The following is a 15,489-nucleotide window of genomic DNA, read 5'->3' as shown; positions in this document are numbered from 1 at the left end:
CTTCCCCCGATTCAAGTCGTGCCACCTTGCCTCCCCTCGCCTTCGTTCGCGCTGCCTACGCCCCTATTCTAGCTGCACTGTGACCTTAGTTGTCTCACTCCTCCATCCAGCCACCTCGTTCGATGCCGTCCGATGCTGTCACGTCAGTTTCTTCTTCATGACATTCTTCTGGCCACTGTTCAAGCGTCGTTCGCTTTTGCTATCACAGGATCTATCGATTTGGGTTGGATTTGAAAGATTGAAGGATTTTAAGAGGCCATTAGCATGTTGTCAAGCAAAGTTAAGATGATTTCGGCAAGAATTTTGAATATAATTCAAAGATTGTGGAGATTAGAAAGGGGTTGGTTGCTCGAATAATTGTTTTGGGCTTAAATTCAACGTTTGGAGAGATTTTGAATCAGACCACGCCTTGGGTAAGATTATTTAGAAATATTTGGTAATATTTGGGTGTTTGGAATTAGGTCTTAGTTATAATTTTTAAGCTTGGTTTATGTTTAGGCTTGATTAAGGATTCAAAAATTCCATAAATATTCAATTGCTTTTTGGTTTGACCTAATATCAAGGTAAGTAATCTTACTACTGAAACCGCCTTTGAGCCGAACGATAAAAATTTAAGAATAATTTGAGGATTCTAGGACTGTTATGATCGAGATGTATGACGATAATTAAGCTTATTTTAATTATGTTTGAAGCATGGTATGAGTACGAGCATGAATTAAATTCTTATATGGTTTGTTAAGAGGTTATATGTGTTTGAATTAATTTCATGTTTGTGGGACTATGTTTATGTTGTATGTTACGTTTGATAGCGACAATTACCTCCTACCCATAGCTATGCACACCTCATATTCAGTTATGTGTGCCTTCGAGTCTACTAGTTATTGTGCACCTTCGGGTTCACCAAATTATGTACGCCTTCATGTCTACCAGTTATTGTGCGTCTTCGGATCCACCAGATTATGTGCGTCTTTGAATCCACCAATTATGTGTTTCCTTCGGGATTCACCAGAGGTTTGTGATTTCCTACGGGATTTCACTAATTAATTGAATTAACCCTACCAAAGGTACATCTAACCTACGATAGGGCTGGTTCAATTATCCATTTGATGGATATTCCATGGAAAGTAGAGGTTTATGCATGTCCCACTAGAGAGTGGCATTTAAAGGACATAGATGTTTAACCGGACCTTTGTAGTGGAGTTACTTACTGAGTATTTTGTACTCATTCTTTTTTATGTTTATTTTTCTTCAGGTAAGGGTAAGAATACGCCGGCGAATGACATGCAAAATCTATGATCGAGCCACTGGGACCAGTCATATGTTTCTGCTAATGTTTTCAAGATTTTATGTTTCAAAATTTCTAATCTTATGTTTGAACTTGAAATTTTGATATTTGTGCTTTTAAATTTTCATAAGAAGTTCCTAGTTTTGTTTTATGGTTTTAAGGGTACCCTATTAAATATATTTCAGTTATTTATTTTTATAAAGTTACTTATTTCATAGTATTTAGTTGGTTTTTGCCAAATCATGAAAATATGTTGGTTTGAAATGTATGCATGCATATAGTAACGACCTAGTATAAGTCATAGAGAGTTGGGTCGTTACAGATGTGTTTAATTGACATTTTTTGTTTATGACCTTCTTCTTTAATGACAAAGTATTTTAATTCCATTTATTTAGCACCTTTTAAGTATTTGTCTTTTTTTAAAAGAAGACTGTTGCAGAATTATCACGATAAATTTTCAACTGCTTGACAATACTGTCGACAATTCCAAGTCCCGAAATAAAGTTATGCAACTATAAACCATTAATTGTAGCCTCAAAGCATGCTACAAATTCAACATTCATAGTGGATGCAGCTGTAAACACGGTATCTGATCCAACATTTTTATTTAATTATTTTTTCTTCCTTTATTTGAATGTACTTACTATTTATTTTATTTTATTTTATATTTCATTTCATTTATTTTAATTTAATTCAACCTCTTCTTAATTTTAATTTTAATTATTTATTTAGTAGGTTTGCATCAGTTAGTTATCCATTCACTCGTTTCATTATTTTGATTTTGTTTATTAACATTTGTTTATCATTATTATTCTTATTAGTTTATTTTTTATTTTATTCTATTTTTTATTTTTATTATTTTATTTGTTTTATTTATTATTATTAGTTTATTTTGTATTTCATATTTCATATTTTGTTATTTTATTTGTTTATTTATCTTCTTCTTCTTATTATTAGTTTATTTTTATTTTTTAGATTTTATTTTCTTTTCTTATTAGAGATGTTCGTGGGTTGGGTTTGGTTGAATAATATTTTAGACCCAACCCAATTATTCGGGTTGTAAATTTTTTCAACCCAAATAACCCTCATTAAAAAATGAACCCAACCATGAAATATTTGGGTTGGGTTGGTTCGGGTTACTCAGATCATTTATTTATTTTTTTTTTAATAAAAGTAAGTAAAATGTTAATATGTAAAAATTCGATTTAACTATTTTCATATATTAATTAAGATTAACAACTCAATTTCAATTTATACAATGTATAATCTTTTTTCAAAGTGCAAAAAAAAAAAAAACTATTTTTAAGAGTTGTTGAAGAAAATATTATCCAAAAATCTGATAAAATTAAAAAAAATCAAAATAAATACATGTATATCTAATTGTACATGCAAAAAAAAATTACATTTTAAAGTTAATAATAAGTTCGGGTTGGTTTGGGTTATTTTAGGTGACCATGAACCAATCCAATCCATAAAATTTTCATTTATTTAAACCCAAATTGAACGAGTTGGGTTGGGTTGATTGATTTTTTCGGGTCATCGGGTTTTTTTGAATACTCCTACTTTTTATTAGTTTATTTTTATTTTGTTATTTTGTTAATTCATTTATTATTATTTGTTTCTCGTTTCTTTTCTCCCAACGTTAGTCTTGCTTCCTCCCCAAATGAGCTTTAATCTTCTTCCTTCATTTCTCTCTTCTCTTCATTTGAATTCCTATAAAACACTCAACTCCAACCTCTACACTTCCCCTATAAAATTGTGAACTCATACAGTGGATAAAGACAGAGATAAAAGTTTGATATAGGGGAGAAAAGGGAAAAATGAAAGATTGACAGAGGAGAAAATAAAGAAAGGAGACCAGAGGTTGAGAGTAGAGATTAAAAGATTGGGAGAGTACAGATCGAAAGATTGAGAGAGCAAAGAAAGAAAAGGAGAGAAATCGTTTTGGTTTGGTAGGTTTGGAACTCGACAAATGCTTTGGCGAACTTCGAAACCGCAACCTCTGGCCACTTTCGAGTACCCATGGTTCATGACTCCTCCGGCGACAGTAGCGATTCCGACGTCCTTCCACAACATAGCAGTCTGGCGAACAGCACAACCTCCTCCGGACAAACCTCTGGCAAATGGAAAATTTCACTAAATGACCTGAAATCCAACAACTTTTCTACCAATGACATCTTAAAAAATTTTCTACCACTTACCGTTTTCCATGCGAAATTTCAAAATTACCTCAGTTTTAAAAAAGCCTTCAGACTGTACGGTGAACGCATCTATACGAATACTTTAAGCGAGCATTTAGATATTACTAAGCGATCGAATAGATATTACTAAGCGATCAGAGAGATATTACTAAGCGATCGTGTAGAAAATACTAAATGATCGTGTAGCTATCCACTATAGTTTTTATTAAACGATTGTTTAGAGAATACTAAACAATCGTTTAGCTAATGGTTCCGATCGTTTAGATATCCACTATGCGATCGTTTGGCTAATACTAAGTGATCGTTTAGGTTTTGTTATGCGATCGTTTAAATAATACTAAGCGATCAGATAGATATTACTAAGCAATCAGAGAGATATTACTAAACGATCGTTTAGCTAACTATTACGCGATCGTTTAGATATCCGTTACGCGATCATGTAATAATTTATAAAGTGATCGTTTGGTTAATACTAAGTGATCGTTTAGGTTTTGTTATGCGATCGTTTAGCTAACTATTACGCGATCGTTTAGTTTTCGTTTAGATAAATTTGTGCTAAATTTGTAGAATACAATTGGTGATGTACATTTAACTAAGCAAATAAATAACTAAGCAATCTTTTAGATAAATTTGTGCTAAAACTACATATTGTATAGTGTATTTGGTGTTGTACAAAATATAATTGGTAGTAAATTATAAATGATTGTGTAGTAAATTATAAACGATCATGTAGTAAATTATAACGATTGTGTAGTAAATTATAAACGATCATGTAGTAATTTAATGCTAAACGACACTTATTATGAAAGCGATCTGAGAGAAGAAATCGTACATTGAATGAAGAGCCGAAGAAACCGTTGAAGGAAGAAGAATATGGACTGAATCCGACGATGAAAGCTATGAGAGAAAGCTACTAGGGAATCCGAAGATGTTGGGTTGAAACTCTGAGAGAAAGCTACGAGAGAACAATGAGAGAATTTCGTGGGAAGTTCGACGACAGAAAGTGAATAATGAGAGAGACGTTCCATTCTCTTCAGAATATTAGTTGGGAATAAATGTTTTGGTGGAATGTTAGTGGTGTATTGAATGCATATTGAATGAAGGACCGAGAGAATCGTAGAAGGAAGAAGAAATGTGGCGGTCTGAAGGCTTTTTAAAAACTAAGGGTAATTTTGATATTTCGCATAGGGAAAAGGTCAGTGGTAGAAAAGTTTTTAGGAAGAAGTCATTGGTAGAAAAGTTTTTGGGTTTTGGGTCATTTTGTGAAATTTCTCCCAGAAAATCCTTAGTTACACATTTGAAATATAAAGGAAAAAAAAAAAAAAGGAAAGAAAGAGGAAGGTAAAATCAAGGAGAAAGGGAAGAAGATTTTTAATAAAGGTAGTGGGACCCACTTATTTTTATATTATTATTATTTATTTAAGGAAAAAAATATCTTTTGGGTTTAGTTTTTATTTGGTCCTTAGGTTTTCAAATGTTACACATTTGATCCATAAGTTTTGAGTTTTGTTTCAATTTAGTCTCCAAGTTTAAAAAATATTGTGATTTTACCGTTGAGATTTGAGTTTTGTTTTAATTTGATCATTGAGTTTCAAGATTTTACATTTTTAACCGCAATTTTTTTATAAAATACTCACTTTCAATCATTAACTTTAATTTCTATAAATTAATTAAAAAAAATTATGAAGTGAAATTTTAAATTTAATTTTAAAAGTGATAAAAAAATAGTGAAATTTAATTAATTATATTTCTTTTAGTGATTTTTAATTTATTAACATAAATTAATATTAAAGATGAAAATGAGTATGAAGTGAATAATCAAGGTTAAAAATGTAAATCTTGAAACATAGAGACCAAATTGAAGCAAAACTCAAATGTCAAAGATGGTAACCTTTTGAAAATTGGGAACCAAATTGAAACCAACCTTAGAACTGTAACATTTTGAAACCTATGAATTAAATATAAACTAGATTCAAAACCTAAGGATCAAAAAGATATTTTCCCTTTTATTTAATAAATGCAGTCAACCCCATCTATTTTATTATTATTATTATTTATATTTAATTAATAAAATATGGTGGATCTCACTATATATATATATATATATATATTATATATATATATATAATATAGGTATGATATATTCCTTTTTCCTTCGTCTTTTCGATTTCTACGCTTATTTTATTTTTTAATCTAATTTTTACCTTTCTAAAAGATCTATGTTCTATATTTTCTTAAAGATATCTTTGAATATTTTTTTAATTTTCTTTTTTTTACCATATTCTATCTTTGACTAATTATTGATCACTTAGAGTCCGTTTGATAATGTTTTCGTTTCTTATTTTTATTTTTTTATTTTTCAAAAAACTGACCATAACAATTGTCGTTTTCTTTTCCTAAAATTTGAGAAATGTTTCCACAAATTAGAGAAGCTATAAGGTAGTTTGTCTCTCTATGTTTTTTAGTTTTTATGTTTTCTCGTAAATTTTATAACCTTGGTCAGCTGGTAGGAGGGCGAGCCTGGTATCCGTCACACTTCAAGGATGGGAGATCGATTCTTGGGAAAGGGTTTTATTTTATTTTTCTATTTTTCTCTTATATTTCTATTTTTTAAATATTAATTTTGTTATATTTCTTCTATATTTATTTATTTTTGGTTATTTATATGTTACTTAAATTTTAAAATTTAAAATTTCCAATATTTAGATTTATGTATTATCTTGATTTTCAAAATTTTAATATATATATTTAAATATTTTTTGAATTTTGAACTTTAAAATTTACAATATGCATGTTAATATGTAATTTCAATTTCAATTTTTGTTTTTTATTCTAGTATACCTAAAACTGATTAGAATTTTACGATATATAAATTTTGTATATTAAACATTCATATAACTTCACTTAAACATTTTTTTAACTACGATATTTACGTAATAATATAATTGAGTTGCATTTGAGTCTGAAGAAAATTTTTAAAAAAGATCCTTTGAGCGGAAGTAGAGATCATCTCAAATTCCATTTTTATTAAACATAAAGTTTTACGGTAGAACAACAACTAGATATACAATTACATAAAATTACAACATGTTTAAAATAAATACAAAGGACTTCAGAAACACTTACCTTTAAAGAACCATTTCTTCAAGAATTCCCTCGTAAAAGTCATGAACGGAACTTCGCGGATCTCCTTCTTCAAGAATGGACACCACCACTTAAGAGCCATCTGTATTCTCTTGGGATAAAGAATTCAAGCAAGAGTTGTGGGCTTTACTTGAATTCTTTAAAGAGGGAAGGATATGGAGAGGAGGAGAGGGATGAGAAGAACTTTTCTTCCCTGTGTGTTTTTCCTTAGAGAGAACACTTCTCTGAAAGAATTTAGGAAGAAGATGATTCATCCAACTTCTTGAATCCCATGTAAGTTAATTTGAGAGAATGGGGAGGGAGTTATAACTTCTTCCATTTTTATTAATTCCAATTAAATTTTATATACACTATATGTTATATCAAATATAACATACAGCCTATAGTTTTATATTACATCAAATACAACATAAACTATAGATTTTATTCTCTCTCAACTATACATGACATTTAATATAAATCACATTTATATTAAATCCACTTATATGAATCACATCCATATAAATGATATTTGGATCATTTCAAATATTTAATTCCCCTCAATATAAATTATATTAATTACATGAATCTCATTCATACAATTGGTATTTGAATCATATTCAAATTCATCTCATATTACCTTCAAATATAATGTATCAAATAAATTATATTAATTATATCACATATATAATCAGTTTAATTAATTATATCATATATAATTAATTCCTTCAATTAACAAAGATTAAATCCTTGTTGAACTATATAGGGGACCTTATGAACCTGTAGATTGAAGCTCTTTAATTAATTAAACTCTTTAATTAAATCACCCAACATCCGTTAACTGCCGGTCACGCCACGAAAGATCGAAAGTTGCACTTTTCGCACTACAGATAAATTTATGTGTCCATTGGATATAAACAATCAACAATGCGATGACCCTTCACAAATTAGTCGTAAGTACAACTAGGCCAAAATATCTGCCCCTGTAGTTACAACTAACTCCTTAAGTACCACTGATTCCTCTAATGAACAATAAGTTATAGTCCAACTATGACCAAGTTTCTTTCGGACTAGGAGAGGGTGTGGCTACTATGTTCAAGTCCCAAAATCAACTGGGAGCAATTTATCTACTTGCCCCTGCATCGGGGATTGAGTGAATTCCGTCTTGTGTAGTTGTGTTCCAGTTCCCCAGTCAGACGAATCCCCAAAATGGTAGGCTTGTTAAGTTGACAATTTAGCCACTTGTCATACAAATCAAAGGATTACCTCCATAAGCAGGAGTTCACAACTCACTCAGGATTCAGGTCCATATCACCTATGTTCGTCAAGTCTCTATTATTAACGGTGTTATATAAAGAGACTAATGATTTTGTGGTTTGATCTTATACAAACTCTTTGTATAGGATACCCCTGCTCTCATGTCTCTACATGAATGATCAGGATCAAATCATTTGAAGCACTTTACAACATTTGTAACACTTACAAAGCGGGTTGTATCCGTAGTGTCACTAGGATAAGGTATCCAACCTTATCCATCTATTACAGACCATTTAAGTTATTATTTAAACAAGATCCACTTGTATGTCTCTACACACTTGTTTAAATTACATGAAATAATCTCAGATCTTAGTTTATTGGATTGAGTATATGCTGATAAAATAATACTTATTTTATTAACAACAATATGTTTATACAAAATTTACAAACTACGAGATTACAAAGAGAATTAGGACACCGTTTCCAACAAAGTCGACTTCATTTAAGATGAATGATTCGGGTGAAAAATAATATTACATATCAAATTTGAGCAAAATTTGAAAGATAAAAACAATAGTTGTATTGTTGTCGTTAGTTTTGCTTTAAGAATGATTTCTATTCAATAATGTAAATTTTAATTTTTTTAATATTTTATTACATGTTATATGTTTTTTATTTTACACAAATAAATTATATTTAAACCATTAATTGACTCTTACAAAAAAACAAGAAATACTTATCAAATAAGATTTTGTTTCTGTCAAAGAAACAGAAATAATACTATGATCTCAAATAATCTTTGTGTTTGCATCTTGATTGCATCCTCTCATTTTTAATACCGAGTTTCTCACTTAGATTAGAATCACACATAAAAATTTGGAGATTTTGTTGGGTTGACCTTTGGGAGAGTATAATTGCACATATGTGAGCATATGATATCCTCATTCAGTTAGTTGATTGGTTATTTCATAATATTAAACTAATTTAAGACCATTAATCTTTCTAGGATTTATCTTCATATCATTTCTGACATTCCTAAAAAATAATCAAATCACTTGCAACGTTTTTCTCCACCATTCATATCTAAGGTTTAGAGTACTTGTAGAATAAGATATTGTCTCTAGTATCTCATGTAAGCACAAGATTCATTTAGAATAAAAAGGGTCATGTATATCTATGTTCATTTCATATATGATTTTAGATGAATTCCAACTATCACATAAAACTCTCATGCTGCATTTAGGGTCTGACATCACATCTACATGCATGGTTTGAAGTCAAAATTTGAAAAGACATTGTCATTTTGTTTATATGCACAATCATCTCCATTTTGCCAAAAAAAAAAAAAAAAAAAAAAAAAAAAACACACACACATTTCCTTTACCTTTCTTTTAAAACAAAATAGCTCAACGACCACATGTTCCATTCTTATAAAGTAAAAGTCACTCATCATTCTAGGCATTAATCACTTATTATTCTTACAAGGTAAAAGGCAAAACAATGAAAGAATAAAATGATGAGTTAAAAATATGAGACGAGCTATTGACCAGATCAAGAGTGAGTCATAATGATCCAAAATGTGGAGCTTGGAAGTTAAGCCAAACTCGATAGAAAATTTTGAGATTTCAAAATTTAGAAATAATGAAAATGAGGCAAGACATTGACAAGATTCAAAATCAAGGGGTAAAATTCTTCGATGATTTTGAGAATATTAAAAAAACTACAAACTATTAAGTCGGATACTCATTGCATAAGGTAGAGCTATCAAAATCGAACAAAAAAGAGTATTCTGAAAAAGTTATTTCCAATGAAGCTTGAAGATAATGAAGAAATTTGCTTTCAAAGACGTGAGCATAATAGAAACATAGATCGGGACAATTTGAACCTTCACGAAATGGAGAAGAACATAGAAGACCTAAAAGGGAAAGATATAATTATGCAAGTGTCAATGCTTTTAAAGGAACTCACAATTTAATCAATCCCTAATAGCAATGAGGATTTAACAAAGAAAATAGATAGAACCCAAGTAGTCGTTTCACATCCCAAGATGAAGTGTAATACATGTGCTCCTGGGTATCCATATGTTGTGCAATAGAATACAAGACCAAAGAAGCGAATTACTCCTTACAATCATGAAACAAGGAAATAAAGAAAAGAGGAAAACTATGATCCCATCCTAATAACCTATACCGAGCTTTTACCCTCATTATTTCAAAATCGCCTATTAACTCCAACTCCTATGGAGTCATAGCGACCACCCTATCCATTATGGTATGACCCAATTGCGAGTACCATGTAGGAGCTATAGGAACTGTCTTAGCCTTAAACATAAAATGCAAGCTTTGATTAAAGCATGTTGGCTAAATTTTTCAAGTGGCGAACACTGGAATTTGAAGTTTGCCTTTATTTTAATTAGAAGTATTTAGTGTATTTGATTATGAAAATCAATATAGATCTTTGATTCTCTTCCGTTATTAATAAAGTTGATTTCTTTGAATTCTTTATAAAAATTCAGAAAGCAATAGAGTGACATTAAACCATGTCTTAGCTAAATGCTTGAAATAGTGAGAATATATGAAGTTGAGCTATTTTGTTTTTCTAAAAGAGGTCAAAATTTCATTATGCATTCAAGCATTATTCATATCATAACACTTGCATTAGGAAAGGTTTCTTTGAATTTTTTCTTCATTGGAAGTAAAATGAAATTACATACTTCTTTTAAATATTTTTGAAAGTGAAGTGTTTTTAAGTTTACTCTAATCATTTTTGTCATTTAAAATCTTAGTTAGATTGTCTTGAGCAATCATGGTTTGTTGTCATTTGGAAGAAATATGAAAAAAAAAAGGAAAAAAAGAAGAAAAAGGAAAAAAGAAAAAAAAATGTTTTAGTACTCTTACTGAGTATAAAGGAAAAAAATCAAATACCAACATTTTATTCCTTTTTCTGAAACTTCGTCGTTGAACTAAAATCCTATTTATTTTTTTTTAATTATTATTATTATTATTTTAAAATCTTGACCTTCACAATTCTCATGTGTTAAGCCTTACTACCACACTTCCAAACAAGGCTTTAATTACCATACTGGGACAAACATCCCTCTTAAAGGTGAAAAATTACGCACTATATATAACTTTGTGCCTAGCCAACTCTCATCAAATGTAGTTGTATGGTAAACCTCTATATTTTTCTAAATGAAATTCTTTTGCTAGCATGTGACAATAAAATGTGGGCAAATATTTCAATTATCCACCCAAATCAAGAGGGCTTCAAGGATAATAAAATAGTATCACTACAAAAATTTTGGACTTTAATGTCAGTTGGAAAAAGTGAAACCGGATGTATAATGTCGGTTTTATTTTTTTTTTTTAAAAAAATAAATCTTTAATGTCAATTTTAAACCGACATTATAGGTATACCTTTAATGTCGGTTTAAAACCGACATTAAAGATCCGCTTTTCTTTTTTTTTTTTTTTTTTTGTTAAAAAACAAAACCCATTCCCCCCCATTTTTTTTTTCATTTCCCGCTCCCCCCTTTCATTCCCAGACTTCCCTATCTATCCCTTTTCTAAACCCTATTTTTCCCATCATCGACTACCGCCGCTCGCCGTTCCTGCTCGACACACGCCGTCCCTTTTCGTGCAACCTAGCGTCGTGCAACCCACACTGCCCAATCGCCTGCGTCTCATCAATCGCCCGAATCTGCTGCGTCCAGGTCCATTCTTGGCCCAAATCTGCTCTGCATCTCATTAGTCGCCCGGATTTGCTGGGTGCCACCAGGTCCATTCTTGGCTCAGATATGCTCTGCGTCTCATCAGTCGCCCGCGTTTCATCAGTCGCTTAGATCTACTGTGCGCCGTCGCACCCAATCGCCCACGTCTCCTTCGTTGTTCGCGTGTCTTTGCCGTGGGCGCCACCAGGTCCGTTCTTGGCTAGCTGCCGCCAACCCATATCTACGTGCCACCAGGTTCAAGTAGATTGCATTGTATTTTTCTCTAAATTCTTGGTAAAAAAAAATATGGATTGTCTCTCGGTAAAGCTTCTATACAATCTTGAAGCCATCTCTTGTCAGAAGTTTTAATGATTTTTGCCTCAACATTGAGAAACTGAAATAGAAAGGCATCTTGGTTCATGGAAATGCTCTTACGTGTAGCCATGTGGTGAAGATCAGTGACTGAACTTGAAAAAATACAAAGTAACCTTGAATGTAAATATTTTCCATGGTATTACAAATTCCTTGAATTTATATAGCATGATCTTTAGTTTTTGTGGAAAATTATGTCAAATGAACATCTAGCATGTTTCTTTGAGTGATAATGTTAAGTCTAACAAAGGGGGAAAAACTCGAATTATGCAAGAAAATATATTAAAAAATAGTTCATATTGTTTTGTTTGCTTTCCTGATTTTCTTATGCTTTCAAATGTATCTTTTATTTTCAAATTTATAAGTCTGGCTATGATATTAGGATGAAGCAGGAACTGTAGCTATTAAAACTGTGGAGCTTGATGCTTCTCTTGGAGGACGTGCAGTGCAACACAGAGAAATTCAAGGCCACGAATCAGAAAAATTCTTGTCATACTTCAAACCTTATATCATACCATTGGAGGGAGGTATTGCATTTGGATTTAAGAAACCTGAGGAAGAACAATTTGAAACACGATTATATGTTTGTAGAGGAAAGCGAGTTGTCCGAATGAAACAGACACTTAATTTTTCTTTCCAGGAGTTTGTGTATCCAATAATGTCTCTTCCAGTGACATGGAGTTTTGATGTTTATTTTTGCATTTGGTTATCCAGGTTCCTTTTGCTTGTTCATCACTAAATCATGATGATGTGTTCATCTTAGACACCAACGGCAAGATATTTTAGTTCAATGGTGCGGATTCTAATATCCAAGAGAGGGCAAAAGCTTTGGAAGTGGTCCAATTCTTAAAGGATAAAAATCATGAGGGGAAGTACGATGTTGCAATTATTGGTAGGAATAGAAGATACACTGTTGTTCTGATCCTCCCCTGTTTCAGTCATTCCTTGCCCCTTTCAAAATGAGCCAAGCCATAGTTACAATGGTAAATTTTCTTGTATAACTTTTCTTTCTTTTTTGGATGTTTATAGGTTATAAGTATTGTTTTTTAATGTTTGAAGATATCTTGTCTTAGTCTTCTTTTTGTATATGTGTACTGATATTTGCTAACACAGCTGTTATTTTCTCCCTAATACAGCCAAGTGTTACTTTGAAGCATGCAAAGGAAGGAACAGAGAGTTCAATCTTCTGATTTGCACTAGAGGAAAACAAAGTTACAACAGTAAAAAAGTATCCCAGGATATTGTCAGGGATCCCTACTTGTATGCATTTTCATTCACTAGAGGTGACATGTGTTATCTTTTTAAGTTACAAAAAAGTTCTCATTTGGCATTTAACTATTACCATTACTGACTTTCCATTTTGACTGCTTCCATTTTGATGGTTGATCTTCACATTTGTCCTTACAGGAAAGTTCCAGGTGAATATTTAAATTCTTGTTAATGAAGAAGTTAAACCAGATGCAGTGTGATGATCTTATATTTATCATGCGCAGGTAGAGGAAATTAACACCTTCTCTCAAGATGATCTGTTGATAGAGGATATCTTGATACTTGACACTTAAGCTGAAGTGTTTATATGGATTGGTCAATCCGTTGACCCCAAAGAAAAGCAAAATGCTTGGAAAATTGGTCAAGTAGGAGTCGAGAACTATATTTTGTACACTTCAAAGTTCAATTATCATTCATGCTATTTTCGTTTTTTTCCCAGAAATATGTGGAGATGGCTGCATCTTTAGAGGGATTGTCTCCTAATGTGCCGTTATATAAAGTCTCTGAAGGAAATGAACCATGCTTCTTCACAACATATTTTTCGTGGGATTGTACTAAGGTTGTTGTATGTGCTCAAACCATGATTACTTTTTTATTGCCTAATCCTATAAATCTTACAAACTTTAATAAATTTTATGCTCAGGTAAGTTTTTCAGAAAAAATAGTAGTTTGAATACTTTAGTGTTGGCCATGAAATTTTGATAAAATGATCACTTCCATTCACTTGAAATTTTGAATACTCAGGCAAGATGTCGGTCCTCAGACTTGCCTCATTTTCAGTGTTGATGGTTCTAAACTTGCTACTTGTGGGGTCGTAAGGACAAACCTGTTATCTAGTTCAGGGAATTCATGGTTCTTTTTTATTCTTGTCTTTCTCAAAAATACTGTGGATTTATTTTGACATCAAATTACCTATAAAATGGACATCTCAGAATCTTGGAGTGGCCAAGCTTGCGCCCCATTTTAGATGAACCAATTGCGCATAAATCTGTGAGGGATATGGACTTTAGGTGAGCCATGAAGTACGATGATATCAGTGGTAACAAATTAATTAGCAAGATAATTTGAAACAATTCAATAGTCTATGTTCTGTCTTTTCAGAATGTATAGATAGAAATTTAGCTGCAAAAGCGGAAATTATCCATGGACATATCGTAAAAACTAGGACTCATGAAGACTTATTTGTAATGACTTTTCTTGTTAACGTTTATGCGAAATGTGGAGTCATGGAAATTGCTTGCAAAGTGTTTGATAATTTGCCTAGAAGAAATATCATTGCATGGACAACTCTAGTGACTGGTTATGTTCAGAATTCACAGCCTTTGGTTGCTTTTCGAGTCTTCATAGAAATGTTGGGAGGTTGTCTGAACGAGCAGTTTCAACTAATGGTTGGGGGCTTGCATTTAGAGCTTGTGGAGATAGGCTTATTGTTATTGGTGGACCAAGGGCCATGGGGGAAGGTTATATAGAACTCAATTCATGGGTTCCAAGTGAAGGACCTCCAAGGTGGGATTTGCTTGCAAGGAAACCATCTGCAAATTTTGTGTATAACTGTGCTGTGATGGGATGTTGAAACTTTAAAAAAAATAAAAAAAAAAGACAAAAAACCAACGTATTCTACTATGCTCTCCATTTGATGGTGTCTCCCACTTCAACTTGCAGATGAATTGCTCAAGATGAGTTTGTTTTCTTTCTTCTACACATGATGAGTTATTTCTCATACTCTCTTCAGATATTTTCAATCACTGTGCAGGGAGGCGTGGGGAGGAATTAATTTTACTCGAGATTTTATAGAAAACTTTCCATGGAAGGAGATCTTAAAAGGAAAAAAAATATATATATATCATTTATTCTTTCTCAAAGACAAATTATATATATATCATTTATTCTCTCAAAGACTCATTTTTATTGTTCTTCCATTGGTATTGCATCCCCACCCCCCAATTATTGGCTTGAGATATTACAAAGATTGATTTCTTGTTAGGACAGTTATCATAGTTCCCAATAATTCAGTACAATAGAAATTCAAGGTGCTCGAGTTTGTAGGTCGCACTATGGTAGTTTGTGGGTTATTCATGCACTATGGTAGTCTTTGTGACAACTTTTGAGGTTTGAAGTATACTGTGAGCTAAATTTGCTTATTGATGTATGTATTCTTAAAAATTTTCCATCGTCTTCGTATCTCATATCTAGGTAACCAAGCTTCTCTTCTTCAAGATCTTGAAAAAGAAGATTCTCTCATTTATTCAACTATTGAGTTTTCTTGTTTTGCA

Source organism: Benincasa hispida, chromosome 2 (assembly GCF_009727055.1).
Source record: "Benincasa hispida cultivar B227 chromosome 2, ASM972705v1, whole genome shotgun sequence".
Lineage (NCBI taxonomy): Eukaryota > Viridiplantae > Streptophyta > Magnoliopsida > Cucurbitales > Cucurbitaceae > Benincasa > Benincasa hispida.
The sequence above is the reverse complement of the archived record's forward strand: the minus strand, read 5'-3'. Positions refer to the sequence as shown.